Source organism: Cetorhinus maximus, unplaced genomic scaffold, assembly GCF_964194155.1.
Source record: "Cetorhinus maximus unplaced genomic scaffold, sCetMax3.hap1.1 HAP1_SCAFFOLD_458, whole genome shotgun sequence".
Taxonomy (NCBI): domain Eukaryota; kingdom Metazoa; phylum Chordata; class Chondrichthyes; order Lamniformes; family Cetorhinidae; genus Cetorhinus; species Cetorhinus maximus.
The window spans coordinates 113,382-129,633 of NW_027596402.1; the positions used below are offsets into that span (position 1 = coordinate 113,382).

Here is a 16,252-nt window from a genome sequence, read left to right on the forward strand (position 1 = left end):
GGGGAGATTTACTCTTCTCGAAGGACTCAAGGGCCTAAGTCAGTTCGTCAGGAGTTCGCGGTTTGTCCAGCCTCTCCCGTGTACTGTCGCCTAAGACCTCCGTGATAGAGGACAAGGAGGACTGGGAGGCCGTGCTGTCCGTCGGCTTCACGTCATAAAATCCGGCATAAAAGGATTTGCTGATCCTCAAAATGTCGGACTGCGCTGACTTTACTGATCTGTCTTCTTCATTCAGGCTGCTGAACACAGAGCTCTCTCTCTGTTCCTTTTGGAAGAAGAAACGTGAGCACGTCTCATCCTGCTCCACGGAGCGGACTCTGGAACGGAAGATGTTCTTGGAGGCAAAGTGCGAGGCTTGCTGGCTCTTCACCTCTTGGAGTTCTTCCTTGACATCGACCCCCACCGACTGCAGCCGGAGCAGATTCTGCATCTTTTTCTGGAGTCGGGACATTTCCCTCTCTTCCTTTCTAGCTTTCTGGATGCTTTTGAGGATGAAAAACCTCTTGGTGTTTCCCTTGATCGCTTCCCACCAGTGTGTCAGGGACTCAAAGAGGGGTTTCATGGTTCTCCAACCTTCATAAGCCCTCTTGAGCTCCTCAATGTTCTCTGGGGTCAGCAGTTGCACGAATAGCTTCCATGCCCCCCTGCCCACCCTCAGGTCCTTCTCCAAGTGGCAGTCCGCCAGTAGGATGCAGTGGTCAGAGAAGAACACCGGCTTGACCTCGGTGGATCTGACTGTGAATGCACGGGACACAAAGAGGAAGTCTATCCTGGAACGAATGGACCCGTCTGGCCGCGACCAGGTGTATCTACGCTGCGCTCCGTCTGCAGGGTTGCTGAAGACGTCGTGCAGCTTGGCATCCTTAACTGTTTCCATCAGGGATCTGGACGTAGCGTCCAATCTGCTTCCGGCCCTGCCGGATCGTCCAGCCGCATCGATGATGCAGTTGAAGTCCCCGCCCAGAATGACCGGCCTGGAGGTCGCCAGCAGCAGTGGGAGCTGCTGAAAAACCTCCAGCCGCTCAGCTCCTTGTGACGGGCCATACACGTTAATTAACCGGAGTGGAGCGTTCTTGTACATTACGTCTGCTACGAGGAGTCGCCCGCCCACCACCTCCTTGACCTCGGAGACGGTGAAGTTGCCTCCCCGCAGCAGAATACCCAGGCCGGAGGAACGAGAGTCGTTTCCGCCCGACCAGATCGATGGCCCGTGGGACCACCACCGTGACCATTGCCTGTAGGAGCTGAACTGGATAACCTCACTTATCCACGTTAAACTCCATCTGCCAAATTTTGGCCCATTCACCTAACCTGTCCATATCCATTTGTAAATTTCTCATTTCTTCACTGCAACTTACTTTCCCACCTATTTTGGTGTCATCTGCAAATTTAGCTATGGTACCTTCTACTCCTGAATCCAAGTAAATAGTTGGGGCCCAAGGACCGAACCCTGTGGCACCCCACTAGTTACAGCTTGCCATCCACAAAAGACCCATTTATCCTGACTCTCTGCTTTCTGTTGGTTAGCCAAAGCTCTATCCAAGCAAATATATTACCCTTAGCTGCGTGTGATCTTATCTTGTGTATTAATCTTTTGTGCGGCACCTTATCAAATGCCTTCTGGAAGTCCAGACATACTACATCTACAGGATCGCCATTATCCACTTTGCTTGTCACATCTTCAAAGAACTGTAGCAATTTAGTCAAACACGATTTAGTCTTCATAAAGCCATGCTGACTCTGATGGATTGCATTTTGACTTGCATTTTAGGAGGGTAGTGAAGGCATTGGAGAGAGTGCAGAAGAGGTTTACGAGTTTGGTTCCAGGGGCGAGGAAGTTGAGTTATGAAGTAAGATTGGAGAAGTTGGGACTGTATTCCTTGGGGAAAAGAAGTCTGAGAGGAGACTTGATAGAGGTATTGAAAATCATGAGGTATCTGGAGAGAGTAGATAGGGAGAAACTGCTTGCACCGATGAAAGGATCGAGAAGGAGCGGGCACAGGTTTAAAGTAACTAGCAGAAGAAGCAAAAGTGATAGGAGCAGCGAGTGGTCAGGGTCTGGAATGCACCGCCTGATAGCGTGGCGGAGGCAGGTTCAATTGAAGAGGGAATGAGATGATTATTTGAAAAGAAAGCATGTGCTGGGTTACGTGGAGAAGGCAGGAGAATGGCACGAAGTGAAATGTTCATTGGGAGAGCTGGTGCAGTCACGACGGGCGGAATGGGCTCCTTGTGCAGCGTAAGGATTGTGTGAACGTGGATGTAGACGTTTCCGAGTAGCTGTGTAAAGTGTGTGAGCTTTGAGGTGTGAGTTTTGACTGTTGCTGTATCAGCAGCAGCAGCAGCAGCGGGCGGGAGCGGCAGCAGAGAGCTGGTTGAAAGTGTTGTGAGGCGAAAGGTGCAGCTGAGAGAGTGTTTGAGAGGTGTATTTGCAAGTGAAAGATGTTTTTGTATGAGTGAGGTAGAGTGTTTGTGAGATGAGAGTGGTGTCTGTGAGCGTTGGGTGAGCGTGCGTGTTTTTTGTGTGTAGATGGTGCGGGTGAGTGAGAAAGAAAGAAAGTTGTGTTTTGAAAGATGTGCATGTTGAAAAGTAAAGAAAGCAGATGTTTGTAAGAAAACTATTTTTAGCATTGAAAATCCCCTGGAAAGGGGTGGTGCACCATTCCCAGAGATACTGCAATACCGGGTCGATGCGTGGAGTGGACGGAGCAAGCCCCTATTCCATCTCCCTGCTCCAAAAATCAATTTAATATATGGTCCCCAGATAAGGGACGTATCAGATATTAAACTGATAAGAACAGATTTTTTTTTTTTTTTTGTAAAAATATACTTTATTCATAAAATATCTTCAATCACATTCCAAACCATTTCAAAAACAACATTACAAGGGTACAATCCAGGTTAAACTTTTACAAAATGTATCACCAGGTGCATCAGTACAAACAATATTACAATCATTTACAGCCTTTCATTTTGATCTGTACAGCCCGAGGGGCTCTAAACAGTTCCCAGTCTCTCGGTGCGCTGTGGTAGAAAGGTCTTAGACAGCGACCCTTCCCCATTGCGCCTTTGCGGCAGCTGCCCCAAGCTTTAGTGCGTCCCTCAGCACGTAGTCCTGGACTTTGGATTGTGCCAGTCCGCAACAATCGGTCGGGGACAACTCTTTGTGCTGGAAGACCAACAAGTTTCGGGCAGACCAAAGCGCGTCTTTCACCGAGTTGATGATCCTCCAGCTGCAGTCGATGTTTGTCTCGGTGTGTGTCCCTGGGAACAGCCCGTAGAGCACAGAGTCCTGTGTCACAGAACTGCTCGGGATGAACCTCGACAGCAACCACTGCATCTCTCTCCAGACTTTCTTTGCAAAGGCACAATCCACAAGGAGGTGAACAACGGTCTCTTCCCCACCACAGCCACCTCGAGGGCAACGTGCAGAGGGGGTGAGACTCCTGGCGTGTAGGAAGGATCTGACGGGGAGGGCCTTTCTCACCACCAGCCAAGCTACGTCTTGGTGCTTGTTGGAAAGTTCTGGCGATGAGGCATTCTGCCAAATGACTTTGACAGTCTGCTCGGGGAACCATCCCACAGGGTCCACCCTCTCCTTATCCCTCAGGGCCTCTAGGACGTTACGTGCTGACCACTGCCTGATGGACTTGTGGTCAAAGGTGTTTTTCTGCATGAATTTTTCCACCAGGGACAGGTGGTACGGCACGGTCCAACTACTTGGAGCGTTCCGCGGCAGCGTGGCCAGACCCATCCTTCGCAACACCGGGGACAGGTAGAACCTCAGCACGTAGTGACACTTGGTGTTTGCGTACTGAGGGTCTACGCACCGCTTGATGCAGCCACACACAAAGGTGGCCATCAGTATGAGGGCGATGTTGGGCACGTTTTTTCCCCCTTTATCTAGAGGCTTGTACATCGCGTCCCTGCGGACACGATCCATTTTCGACCTCCAGATAAAGCGGAAGATGGCTCGAGTGATCGCCGTCGCGCAGGAGTCTGGAATGGGCCAGACCTGCGCCACGTACAGCAACAGCGAGAGTACCTCACACCTGATGACCAGGTTCTTACCCGCAATGGAGAGGGAGCGTCGCTCCCACATGCCCAGTTTCCTTTTCACCATAGCCACTCGCTCCTTCCAGTTTCTAACGTATGCCCCGGTCCCTCCGAACCATATCCCCAGCACCTTCAGGCCGTCAGCCCTGACAGTGAAGGGGACAAAGGATCGGTCAGCCCAGTTCCCAAAGAACATGGCCTCGCTCTTCCCACGATTTACCTTGGCTCCCGAGGCCAGTTCGAACTGGTCGCAGACGTGCATCAGTCTGCGCACCGACAGCGGATCCGAGCAGAAAACGGCGACGTCGTCCATGTACAGGGAGGCTTTTACCTGAGTGCCTCCACTGCCTGGGATCGTCACTCCTCTAATGCCCGGATCCTTCCTGATGGACTCGGCAAAGGGTTCTATGCAGCACACGAAAAGGACAGGCGAGAGAGGACAGCCCTGCCTGACTCCAGATTTGATCGGAAAGCTATCTGTTTCCCACCCATTGATTGAGACTACGCTACTGATGTTAGTGTAGAGCAGTTGGATTAAACTGATAAGAACAGATTTTTTTTTTTTTTTTTGTAAAAATATACTTTATTCATAAAAAATCTTCAATCACATTCAAAACCATTTCAAAAACAACATTACAAGGGTACAATCCAGGTTAAACTTTTACAAAATGTATCACCAGGTGCATCAGTACAAACAATATTACAATCATTTACAGCCTTTCATTTTGATCTGTACAGCCCGAGGGGCTCTAAACAGTTCCCAGTCTCTCGGTGCGCTGTGGTAGAAAGGTCTTAGACAGCGACCCTTCCCCATTGCGCCTTTGCGGCAGCTGCCCCAAGCTTTAGTGCGTCCCTCAGCACGTAGTCCTGGACTTTGGATTGTGCCAGTCCGCAACAATCGGTCGGGGACAACTCTTTGTGCTGGAAGACCAACAAGTTTCGGGCAGACCAAAGCGCGTCTTTCACCGAGTTGATGATCCTCCAGCTGCAGTCGATGTTTGTCTCGGTGTGTGTCCCTGGGAACAGCCCGTAGAGCACAGAGTCCTGTGTCACAGAACTGCTCGGGATGAACCTCGACAGCAACCACTGCATCTCTCTCCAGACTTTCTTTGCAAAGGCACAATCCACAAGGAGGTGAACAACGGTCTCTTCCCCACCACAGCCACCTCGAGGGCAACGTGCAGAGGGGGTGAGACTCCTGGCGTGTAGGAAGGATCTGACGGGGAGGGCCTTTCTCACCACCAGCCAAGCTACGTCTTGGTGCTTGTTGGAAAGTTCTGGCGATGAGGCATTCTGCCAAATGACTTTGACAGTCTGCTCGGGGAACCATCCCACAGGGTCCACCCTCTCCTTTTCCCTCAGGGCCTCTAGGACGTTACGTGCTGACCACTGCCTGATGGACTTTTGGTCAAAGGTGTTTTTCTGCATAAATTTTTCCACCAGGGACAGGTGGTACGGCACGGTCCAACTACTTGGAGCGTTCCGCGGCAGCGTGGCCAGACCCATCCTTCGCAACACCGGGGACAGGTAGAACCTCAGCACGTAGTGACACTTGGTGTTTGCGTACTGAGGGTCTACGCACCGCTTGATGCAGCCACACACAAAGGTGGCCATCAGTATGAGGGCGATGTTGGGCACGTTTTTTCCCCCTTTATCTAGAGGCTTGTACATCGCGTCCCTGCGGACACGATCCATTTTCGACCTCCAGATAAAGCGGAAGATGGCTCGAGTGATCGCCATCGCGCAGGAGTGTGGAATGGGCCAGACCTGCGCCACGTACAGCAACAGCGAGAGTACCTCACACCTGATGACCAGGTTCTTACCCGCAATGGAGAGGGAGCGTCGCTCCCACATGCCCAGTTTCCTTTTCACCATAGCCACTCGCTCCTTCCAGTTTCTAACGCATGCCCCGGTCCCTCCGAACCATATCCCCAGCACCTTCAGGCCGTCAGCCCTGACAGTGAAGGGGACAAAGGATCGGTCAGCCCAGTTCCCAAAGAACATGGCCTCGCTCTTCCCACGATTTACCTTGGCTCCCGAGGCCAGTTCGAACTGGTCGCAGACGTGCATCAGTCTGCGCACCGACAGCGGATCCGAGCAGAAGACGGCGACGTCGTCCATGTACAGGGAGGCTTTTACCTGAGTGCCTCCACTGCCTGGGATCGTCACTCCTCTTATGCCCGGATCCTTCCTGATGGACTCGGCAAAGGGTTCTATGCAGCACACGAAAAGGACAGGCGAGAGAGGACAGCCCTGCCTGACTCCAGATTTAATCGGAAAGCTATCCGTTTTCCACCCATTGATTGAGACTGCGCTACTGATGTTAGTGTAGAGCAGTTGGATCCAATTTCGAATTCCCTCCCCAAAGCCCATTTTGGAGAGCACATCCCCCATGTAGGTGTGCGATATTCTGTCAAAGGCCTTCTCCTGATCCAAGCTGATGAGGCAGGTATCCACACCCCTGTCCTGTACATAGGCAATCGTATCCCTGAGCAGCGCCAGGCTGTCAGAGATCTTCCTGCCTGGCACAGAGCAGGTCTGGTCAGGGTGAATCACCAATTCCAGAGCGGATTTGACCCGATTGGCGATGACCTTGGACAGAATCTTATAGTCCATATTCAACAGTGAAATGGGTCGCCAATTTCTAATTTCCTCCCTTTCCCCCTTGTGCTTGTAGATGAGGGTGATGATGCCCTTCCTCATGGATTCTGACATACTACCGGCCAGGAGCATACTCTCGTACACCCCTAGCAGGTCTGGGCCGATCAAGTCCCACAGAGCCGAATACAACTCCGCCGGCAAGCCGTCGCTTCCGGGAGTTTTACTCTTCTCGAAGGACTCGAGGGCCTTAGTCAGTTCCTCAGGAGTTAGCGGTTTGTCTAGGCTCTCCCGCGTACTGTGGTCTAAGACCTCCGTGATAGAGGACAGGAAGGACTGGGAGGCCGTGCTGTCCGTGGGCTTCACGTCATACAGTCCGGCATAAAAGGATTTGCTGATCCTCAGAATGTCGGACCGGGATGACTTTACTGAGCCGTCTTCTTCCTTCAGGCTGCTGATCACAGAGTGCTCTCTGTGTACCTTTTGGAAGAAGAAACGTGAGCACGTCTCATCCTGCTCCACGGAGCGGACTCTGGAACGGAAGATGATCTTGGAGGCCTCCGAGGCAAAGTGCGAGGCTTGCTGGCCCTTTACCTCTTGGAGCTCCTCCTTGACATCGACCCCCATCGACTGCAGCCGGAGCAGATTCTGCATCTTTTTCTGGAGTCGGGACATTTCCCTCTGTTCCTTTCTAGCTTTCTGGGTGCCTTTGAGGATGAAAAACCTCTTGATGCTTCCCTTGATCACTTCCCACCAGTGTGTCAGGGACTCAAAGAGGGGTTTCACGGTTCTCCAACCTTTGTAATCCCTCTTGAGCTCCTCAATGTTCTCTGGGGTCAGCAGTTGCACATTTAGCTTCCATGCCCCCCTGCCCACCCTCAGGTCCTTCTCCAAGTGGCAGTCCGCCAGTAGGAGGCAGTGGTCAGAGAAGAACACCGGCTTGACCTCGGTGGATCTGACTGTGAATGCACGGGACACAAACAGGAAGTCTATCCTGGAACGAATGGACCCGTCTGGCCGTGACCAGGTGTATCTACGCTGCGCTCCGTCTGCAGGGTTGCTGAAGACGTCGTGCAGCTTGGCATTCTTAACTGTTTCCATCAGGGATCTGGACGTAGCGTCCAATCTGCTTCCGGCCCTGCCGGATCGTCCAGCCGCATCGATGATGCAGTTGAAGTCCCCGCCCAGAATGACCGGCCTGGAGGTCGCCAGCAGCAGTGGGAGCTGCTGAAAAACCTCCAGCCGCTCAGCCCCTTGTGCCGGGCCATACACGTTAATTAACCGGAGTGGAGCGTTCTTGTACATTACGTCTGCTACGAGGAGTCGCCCGCCCACCACCTCCTTGACCTCGGAGACGGTGAAGTTGCCTCCCCGCAGCAGAATACCCAGGCCGGAGGAACGAGAGTCGTTTCCGCCCGACCAGATCGATGGCCCGTGGGACCACCATCGTGACCATTGCCTGTAGGAGCTGAGGTGCGGTATCGCACACTCCTGCAGAAACAACAGGTCAGCTTTGACCTTGGCTAGGTAGTCCAAGGTCGCAACACATCGCGTAGTAGATTTAATGCTACGCACATTTATGGATACAATCTTTAAACCCATTTTAAAGCATTTATTCTCCTACCAAACCCACTGTCTCTGAGAGTCCCAGACCTTTAGTCTGCTCCTTCATACCCGTAGTGAGCTCAAATTCCTTCACTTTGGATGGGCTGAGGTAGATCTCCTTGGCCGTGTTCTGCTCCGGTGGCATCTGGAGGTTCACGTAGAGAGCGGGTTTTGAGATGACCTTTGCTGGAGAAGCTTCTCCAAAACTCACCCCCTCTGGGGTGTTGCTGTTCCCGGCTTCCTGGAGCTGGGTTGCGATGATTGCCTCACTGCTCCCAGATTCCAGGGGCTGTGGTGCACTGGCCTCCTCAGGTTGCAGGCAAAGTTGGGGTGCGCTGGTCTCCTTGTTGTCTCCAATTTTCTGGAGCTCGGGTGTCTCGTCCTCCAACGCCCTGGAGCTTTGCCACCTCTTCTGTCGGTGCCGCCCTGGCACTTCATCATCCGAAGAGCTGCTGCCCTTGTCGTCCGTGTCGGATGGGAGACGCCTCTTGCCGCTTCTCTGGGAAACGCCTTTGCTTCTTCTTCGCTCCCTCTTACTTTTCTTGTTCTTCACCGTCCGCCACTCCCCCTGCTGCTTTTCCACTGCTGCCTCCTCCTCCATTGATTCGCTGTCCTGAGGACTGGGAGGTTCAGGGGGTAGTGCTGTTGATTGGCTCTCTGTTGCCTCAATCTCTTTCTCCACCTTGTCTCTCTCTGTGTCCTCCTTTGTCCCGTTGAGCTCCCTGGGGGCCTTGGTGGTTGGAGTGACACGAAACATTCCTTCTGCTTCCCCCTGGTCGGCTTTGGCTGCCTGTGCGTAAGTACGGCAGCGTTTGGGGCAGGTCCTGTAGAGGTGACTTGCCTCGCCACACAGGTTGCAGCACTTGGCCTGTTTGCAGTCTTTTGTCTGGTGCCCTTCCTGTTTGCAGATCTTGCAGAGGGAGGCGCTGCAGTTGGCCGCCACATGACCAGCCTTGCCGCATGAGCGACAATGCTTGGGTTGCCCAGCGTAGACCAGGTAGCCCCGGTTTCCCCCGATGGCGAAACTGGAGGGAGGGTGGAAAATGGCTCCCTTACCATCGGTCTTTAGCGTGACCTTAAACAGGCGTTTGACTGTCCAGATCCCCAAGTCGTCTCGAATCTCGGTGCCGCTCCCCACCTTATCGAAGTACCTGGTGAGGAAGGTGACCACGTCGGCGACAGGGACGAAGGGGTTGTACACATGCACCATCACCTCCCGTTCCCGTTGCAACGGCAGAGAAAAGTGCGGCTCCGCCGTCAGGATCTTCATCTCCGGCAGGTCTCTCTTCTCCTCGAACACCCTCAGGAGCCGGACGCAGACTGCCACCCGCTTGAACGTCACGTCAAAATAACCGCCTTTGCGGGAGTCGTGCAGGGTGAAGATCTCCGTAGCTTGGAAGCCGCACGCCTTCAACAGGATCCTCCTGGTGAAGAAGCCCCGATCCATAGGTGATCCTCCTTCGCTGTGGTTCACCGTGACTCGGACGGTGATAGGTAACCCACGGTATGGATTTGGATTGCGATTCGTTATCGCCCTTCCATCCCGACCTTGCCTTGGCAGGACCATGGTGTCGCCCCTGCAACACTTGATCTTAGCCAAAAGGCCGAGAAGCGATGAGAAAGAAAGAAAGTTGTGTTTTGAAAGATGTGCATGTTGAAAAGTAAAGAAAGCAGATGTTTGTAAGAAAACTATTTTTAGCATTGAAAATCCCCTGGAAAGGGGTGGTGCACCATTCCCAGAGATACTGCAATACCGGGTCGATGCGTGGAGTGGACGGAGCAAGCCCCTATTCCATCTCCCTGCTCCAAAAATCAATTTAATATATGGTCCCCAGATAAGGGACGTATCAGATATTAAACTGATAAGAACAGATTTTTTTTTTATTTGTAAAAATATACTTTATTCATAAAATATCTTCAACCACATTCAAAACCATTTCAAAAACAACATTACAAGGGTACAATCCAGGTTAAACTTTTACAAAATGTATCACCAGGTGCATCAGTACAAACAATATTACAGTCATTTACAGCCTTTCATTTTGATCTGTACAGCCCGAGGGGCTCCAAACAGTTCCCAGTCTCTCGGTGCGCTGTGGTAGAAAGGTCTTAGACAGCGACCCTTCCCCATTGCGCCTTTGCGGCAGCTGCCCCAAGCTTTAGTGCGTCCCTCAGCACGTAGTCCTGGACTTTGGATTGTGCCAGTCCGCAACAATCGGTCGGGGACAACTCTTTGTGTGGAAGACCAACAAGTTTCGGGCAGACCAAAGCGCCTCTTTCACCGAGTTGATGATCCTCCAGCTGCAGTCGATGTTTGTCTCGGTGTGTGTCCCTGGGAACAGCCCGTAGAGCACAGAGTCCTGTGTCACAGAACTGCTCGGGATGAACCTCGACAGCAACCACTGCATCTCTCTCCAGACTTTCTTTGCAAAGGCACAATCCACAAGGAGGTGAACAACGGTCTCTTCCCCACCACAGCCACCTCGAGGGCAACGTGCAGAGGGGGTGAGCCTCCTGGCGTGTAGGAAGGATCTGACGGGGAGGGCCTTTCTCACCACCAGCCAAGCTACGTCTTGGTGCTTGTTGGAAAGTTCTGGCGATGAGGCATTCTGCCAAATGACTTTGACAGTCTGCTCGGGGAACCATCCCACAGGGTCCACCCTCTCCTTATCCCTCAGGGCCTCTAGGACGTTACGTGCTGACCACTGCCTGATGGACTTTTGGTCAAAGGTGTTTTACTGCATAAATTTTTCCACCAGGGACAGGTGGTACGGCACGGTCCAACTACTTGGAGCGTTCCGCGGCAGCGTGGCCAGACCCATCCTTCGCAACACCGGGGACAGGTAGAACCTCAGCACGTAGTGACACTTGGTGTTTGCGTACTGAGGGTCTACGCACCGCTTGATGCAGCCGCACACAAAGGTGGCCATCAGTATGAGGGCGATGTTGGGCACGTTTTTTCCCCCTTTATCTAGAGGCTTGTACATCGCGTCCCTGCGGACACGATCCATTTTCGACCTCCAGATAAAGCGGAAGATGGCTCGAGTGATCGCCGTCGCGCAGGAGTCTGGAATGGGCCAGACCTGCAACAGCGAGAGTACCTCGCACCTGATGACCAGGTTCTTACCCGCAATGGAGAGGGAGCGTCGCTCCCACATGCCCAGTTTCCTTTTCACCATAGCCACTCGCTCCTTCCAGTTTCTAACGCATGCCCCGGTCCCTCCGAACCATATCCCCAGCACCTTCAGGCCGTCAGCCCTGACAGTGAAGGGGACAAAGGATCGGTCAGCCCAGTTCCCAAAGAACATGGCCTCGCTCTTCCCACGATTTACCTTGGCTCCCGAGGCCAGTTCGAACTGGTCGCAGATGTGCATCAGTCTGCGCACCGACAGCGGATCCGAGCAGAAGACGGCGACGTCGTCCATGTACAGGGAGGCTTTTACCTGAGTGCCTCCACTGCCTGGGATCGTCACTCCTCTTATGCCCGGATCCTTCCTGATGGACTCGGCAAAGGGTTCTATGCAACACACGAAAAGGACAGGCGAGAGAGGGCAGCCCTGCCTGACTCCAGATTTAATCGGAAAGCTATCTGTTTCCCACCCATTGATTCAGACTGCGCTACTGATGTTAGTGTAGAGCAGTTGGATCCAATTTCGAATTCCCTCCCCAAAGCCCATTTTGGAGAGCACATCCCCCATGTAGGTGTGCGATATTCTGTCAAAGGCCTTCTCCTGATCCAAGCTGATGAGGCAGGTATCCACACCCCTGTCCTGTACATAGGCAATCGTATCCCTGAGCAGCGCCAGGCTGTCAGAGATCTTCCTGCCCGGCACAGAGCAGGTCTGGTCAGGGTGAATCACCAATTCCAGAGCGGATTTGACCCGATTGGCGATGACCTTGGACAGAATCTTATAGTCCACATTCAACAGTGAAATGGGTCGCCAATTTCTAATTTCCTCCCTTTCCCCCTTGTGCTTGTAGATGAGGGTGATGATGCCTTTCCTCATGGATTCTGACATGCTGCCGGCCAGGAGCATACTCTCGTACACTTCTAGCAGGTCTGGGCCGATCAAGTCCCACAGAGCCGAATACAACTCCGCCGGCAAGCCGTCGCTTCCGGGGGTTTTACTCTTCTCGAAGGACTCGAGGGCCTTAGTCAGTTCATCAGGAGTTAGCGGTTTGTCTAGGCTCTCCCGCGTACTGTGGTCTAAGACCTCCGTGATAGAGGACAGGAAGGACTGGGAGGCCGTGCTGTCCGTGGGCTTCACGTCATACAATCCGGCATAAAAGGATTTGCTGATCCTCAGAATGTCGGACCGTGATGACTTTACTGAGCCGTCTTCTTCCTTCAGGCTGCTGATCACAGAGCGCTCTCTGTGTACCTTTTGGAAGAAGAAACGTGAGCACGTCTCATCCTGCTCCACGGAGCGGACCCTGGAACGGAAGATGATCTTGGAGGCCTCCGAGGCAAAGTGCGAGGCTTGCTGGCCCTTCATCTCTTGGAGCTCCTCCTTGACATCGACCCCATCGACTGCAGCCGGAGCAGATTCTGCATCTTTTTCTGGAGTCGGGACATTTCCCTCTGTTCCTTTCTAGCTTTCTGGGTGCCTTTGAGGATGAAAAACCTCTTGATGCTTCCCTTGATCACTTCCCACCAGTGTGTCAGGGACTCAAAGAGGGGTTTCACGGTTCTCCAACCTTTGTAATCCCTCTTGAGCTCCTCAATGTTCTCTGGGGTCAGCAGTTGCACATTTAGCTTCCATGCCCCCCTGCCCACCCTCAGGTCCTTCTCCATGTGGCAGTCCGCCAGTAGGAGGCAGTGGTCAGAGAAGAACACCGGCTTGACCTCGGTGGATCTGACTGTGAATGCACGGGACACAAACAGGAAGTCTATCCTGGAACGAATGGACCCGTCTGGCCGCGACCAGGTGTATCTACGCTGCGCTCCGTCTGCAGGGTTGCTGAAGACGTCGTGCAGCTTGGCATCCTTAACTGTTTCCATCAGGGATCTGGACGTAGCGTCCAATCTGCTTCCGGCCCTGCCGGATCGTCCAGCCGCATCGATGATGCAGTTGAAGTCCCCGCCCAGAATGACCGGCCTGGAGGTCGCCAGCAGCAGTGGGAGCTGCTGAAAAACCTCCAGCCGCTCAGCCCCTTGTGCCGGGCCGTACACGTTAATTAACCGGAGTGGAGCGTTCTTGTACATTACGTCTGCTACGAGGAGTCGCCCGCCCACCACCTCCTTGACCTCGGAGACGGTGAAGTTGCCTCCCCGCAGCAGAATACCCAGGCCGGAGGAACGAGAGTCGTTTCCGCCCGACCAGATCGATGGCCCGTGGGACCACCATCGTGACCATTGCCTGTAGGAGCTGAGGTGCGGTATCGCACACTCCTGCAGAAACAACAGGTCAGCTTTGACCTTGGCTAGGTAGTCCAAGGTCGCAACACATCGCGTAGTAGATTTAATGCTACGCACATTTATGGATACAATCTTTAAACCCATTTTAAAGCATTTATTCTCCTACCAAACCCACTGTCTCTGAGAGTCCCAGACCTTTAGTCTGCTCCTTCATACCCGTAGTGAGCTCAAATTCCTTCACTTTGGATGGGCTGAGGTAGATCTCCTTGGCCGTGTTCTGCTCCGGTGGCATCTGGAGGTTCACGTAGAGAGCGGGTTTTGAGATGACCTTTGCTGGAGAAGCTTCTCCAAAACTCACCCCCTCTGGGGGGTTGCTGTTCCCGGCTTCCTGGAGCCGGGGTGCGATGATTGCCTCACTGCTCCCAGATTCCAGGGGCTGTGGTGCACTGGCCTCCTCAGGTTGCAGGCAAAGTTGGGGTGCGCTGGTCTCCTTGTTGTCTCCAATTTTCTGGAGCTCGGGTGTCTCGTCCTCCAACGCCCTGGAGCTTTGCCGCCTCTTCTGTCGGTGCCGCTCTGGCACTTCATCATCCGAAGAGCTGCTGCCCTTGTCATCCGTGTCGGATGGGAGACGCCTCTTGCCGCTTCTCTGGGAAACGCCTTTGCTTCTTCTTCGCTCCCTCTTACTTTTCTTGTTCTTCACCGTCCGCCACTCCCCCTGCTGCTTTTCCACTGCTGCCTCCTCCTCCATTGATTCGCTGTCCTGAGGACTGGTAGGTTCAGGGGGTAGTGCTGTTGGTTGGCTCTCTGTTGCCTCAATCTCTTTCTCCACCTTGTCTCTCTCTGTGTCCTCCTTTGTCCCGTTGAGCTCCCTGGGGGCCTTGGTGGTTGGAGTGACACGGAACGTTTCTTCTGCTTCCCCCTGGTCGGCTTTGGCTGCCTGTGCGTAAGTACGGCAGCGTTTGGGGCATTTCCTGTAGAGGTGACTTGCCTCGCCACACAGGTTGCAGCACTTGGCCTGTTTGCAGTCTTTTGTCTGGTGCCCTTCCTGTTTGCAGATCTTGCAGAGGGAGGCGCTGCAGTTGGCCGCCACATGACCAGCCTTGCCGCATGAGCGACAATGCTTGGGTTGCCCAGCGTAGACCAGGTAGCCCCGGTTTCCCCCGATAGCGAAACTGGAGGGAGGGTGGAAAATGGCTCCCTTACCATCGGTCTTTAGCGTGACCTTAAACAGGCGTTTGCCTGTCCAGATCCCCAAGTCGTCTCGAATCTCGGTGCCGCTCCCCACCTTATCGAAGTACCTGGTGAGGAAGGTGACCACGTCGGCGACAGGGACGAAGGGGTTGTACACATGCACCATCACCTCACGTTCCCGTTGCAACGGCAGAGAAAAGTGCGGCTCCGCCGTCAGGATCTTCATCTCCGGCAGGTCTCTCTTCTCCTCGAACACCCTCAGGAGCCGGACGCAGTCTGCCACCCGCTTGAACGTCACGTCAAAATAACCGCCTTTGCGGGAGTCGTGCAGGGTGAAGATCTCCGTAGCTTGGAAGTCGCACGCCTTCAACAGGATCCTCCTGGTGAAGAAGCCCCGATCCATAGGTGATCCTCCTTCGCTGTGGTTCACCGTGACTCGGACGGTGATAGGTAGCCCACGGTATGGATTTGGATTGCGATTGGTTATCGCCCTTCCATCCCGACCTTGCCTTGGCAGGACCATGGTGTCGCCCCTGCAACACTTGATGTTAGCCAAAAGGCCGAGAAGCGATGAGAAAGAAAGAAAGTTGTGTTTTGAAAGATGTGCATGTTGAAAAGTAAAGAAAGCAGATGTTTGTAAGAAAACTATTTTTAGCATTGAAAATCCCCTGGAAAGGGGTGGTGCACCATTCCCAGAGATACTGCAATACCGGGTCGATGCGTGGAGTGGACGGAGCAAGCCCCTATTCCATCTCCCTGCTCCAAAAATCAATTTAATATATGGTCCCCAGATAAGGGACGTATCAGATATTAAACTGATTTTTTTTTTTTTGTAAAAATATACTTTATTCATAAAATATCTTCAATCACATTCCAAACCATTTCAAAAACAACATTACAAGGGTACAATCCAGGTTAAACTTTTACAAAATGTATCACCAGGTGCGTCAGTACAAACAATATTACAATCATTTACAGCCTTTCATTTTGATCTGTACAGCCCGAGGGGCTCTAAACAGTTCCCAGTCTCTCGGTGCGCTGTGGCAGAAAGGTCTTAGACAGCGACCCTTCCCCATTGCGCCTTTGCGGCAGCTGCCCCAAGCTTTAGTGCGTCCCTCAGCACGTAGTCCTGGACTTTGGATTGTGCCAGTCCGCAACAATCGGTCGGGGACAACTCTTTGTGCTGGAAGACCAACAAGTTTCGGGCAGACCAAAGCGCGTCTTTCACCGAGTTGATGATCCTCCAGCTGCAGTTGATGTTTGTCTCGGTGTGTGTCCCTGGGAACAGCCCGTAGAGCACAGAGTCCTGTGTCACAGAACTGCTCGGGATGAACCTCAACAGCAACCACTGCATCTCTCTCCAGACTTTCTTTGCAAAGGCACAATCCACAAGGAGGTGGACAACGGTCTCTTCCCCACCACAGCCACCTCGAGGGCAACGTG

The 16,252-nt window shown here is 53.1% G+C and overlaps 3 pseudogenes; all 3 read right to left on the minus strand.

The window, feature by feature from the left end:
* Positions 1-2,649: 2,649 nt before the first annotated feature.
* Positions 2,650-2,828, minus strand: LOC144673751 (U2 spliceosomal RNA; annotated as a pseudogene).
* Positions 2,829-9,979: 7,151 nt separating this feature from the next.
* On the minus strand, positions 9,980-10,156 carry LOC144673746 (U2 spliceosomal RNA; annotated as a pseudogene).
* A 5,329-nt stretch (positions 10,157-15,485) lies between these two features.
* LOC144673762 (U2 spliceosomal RNA) lies at positions 15,486-15,651 on the minus strand (annotated as a pseudogene).
* Between the last annotated feature and the right edge of the window lie 601 nt (positions 15,652-16,252).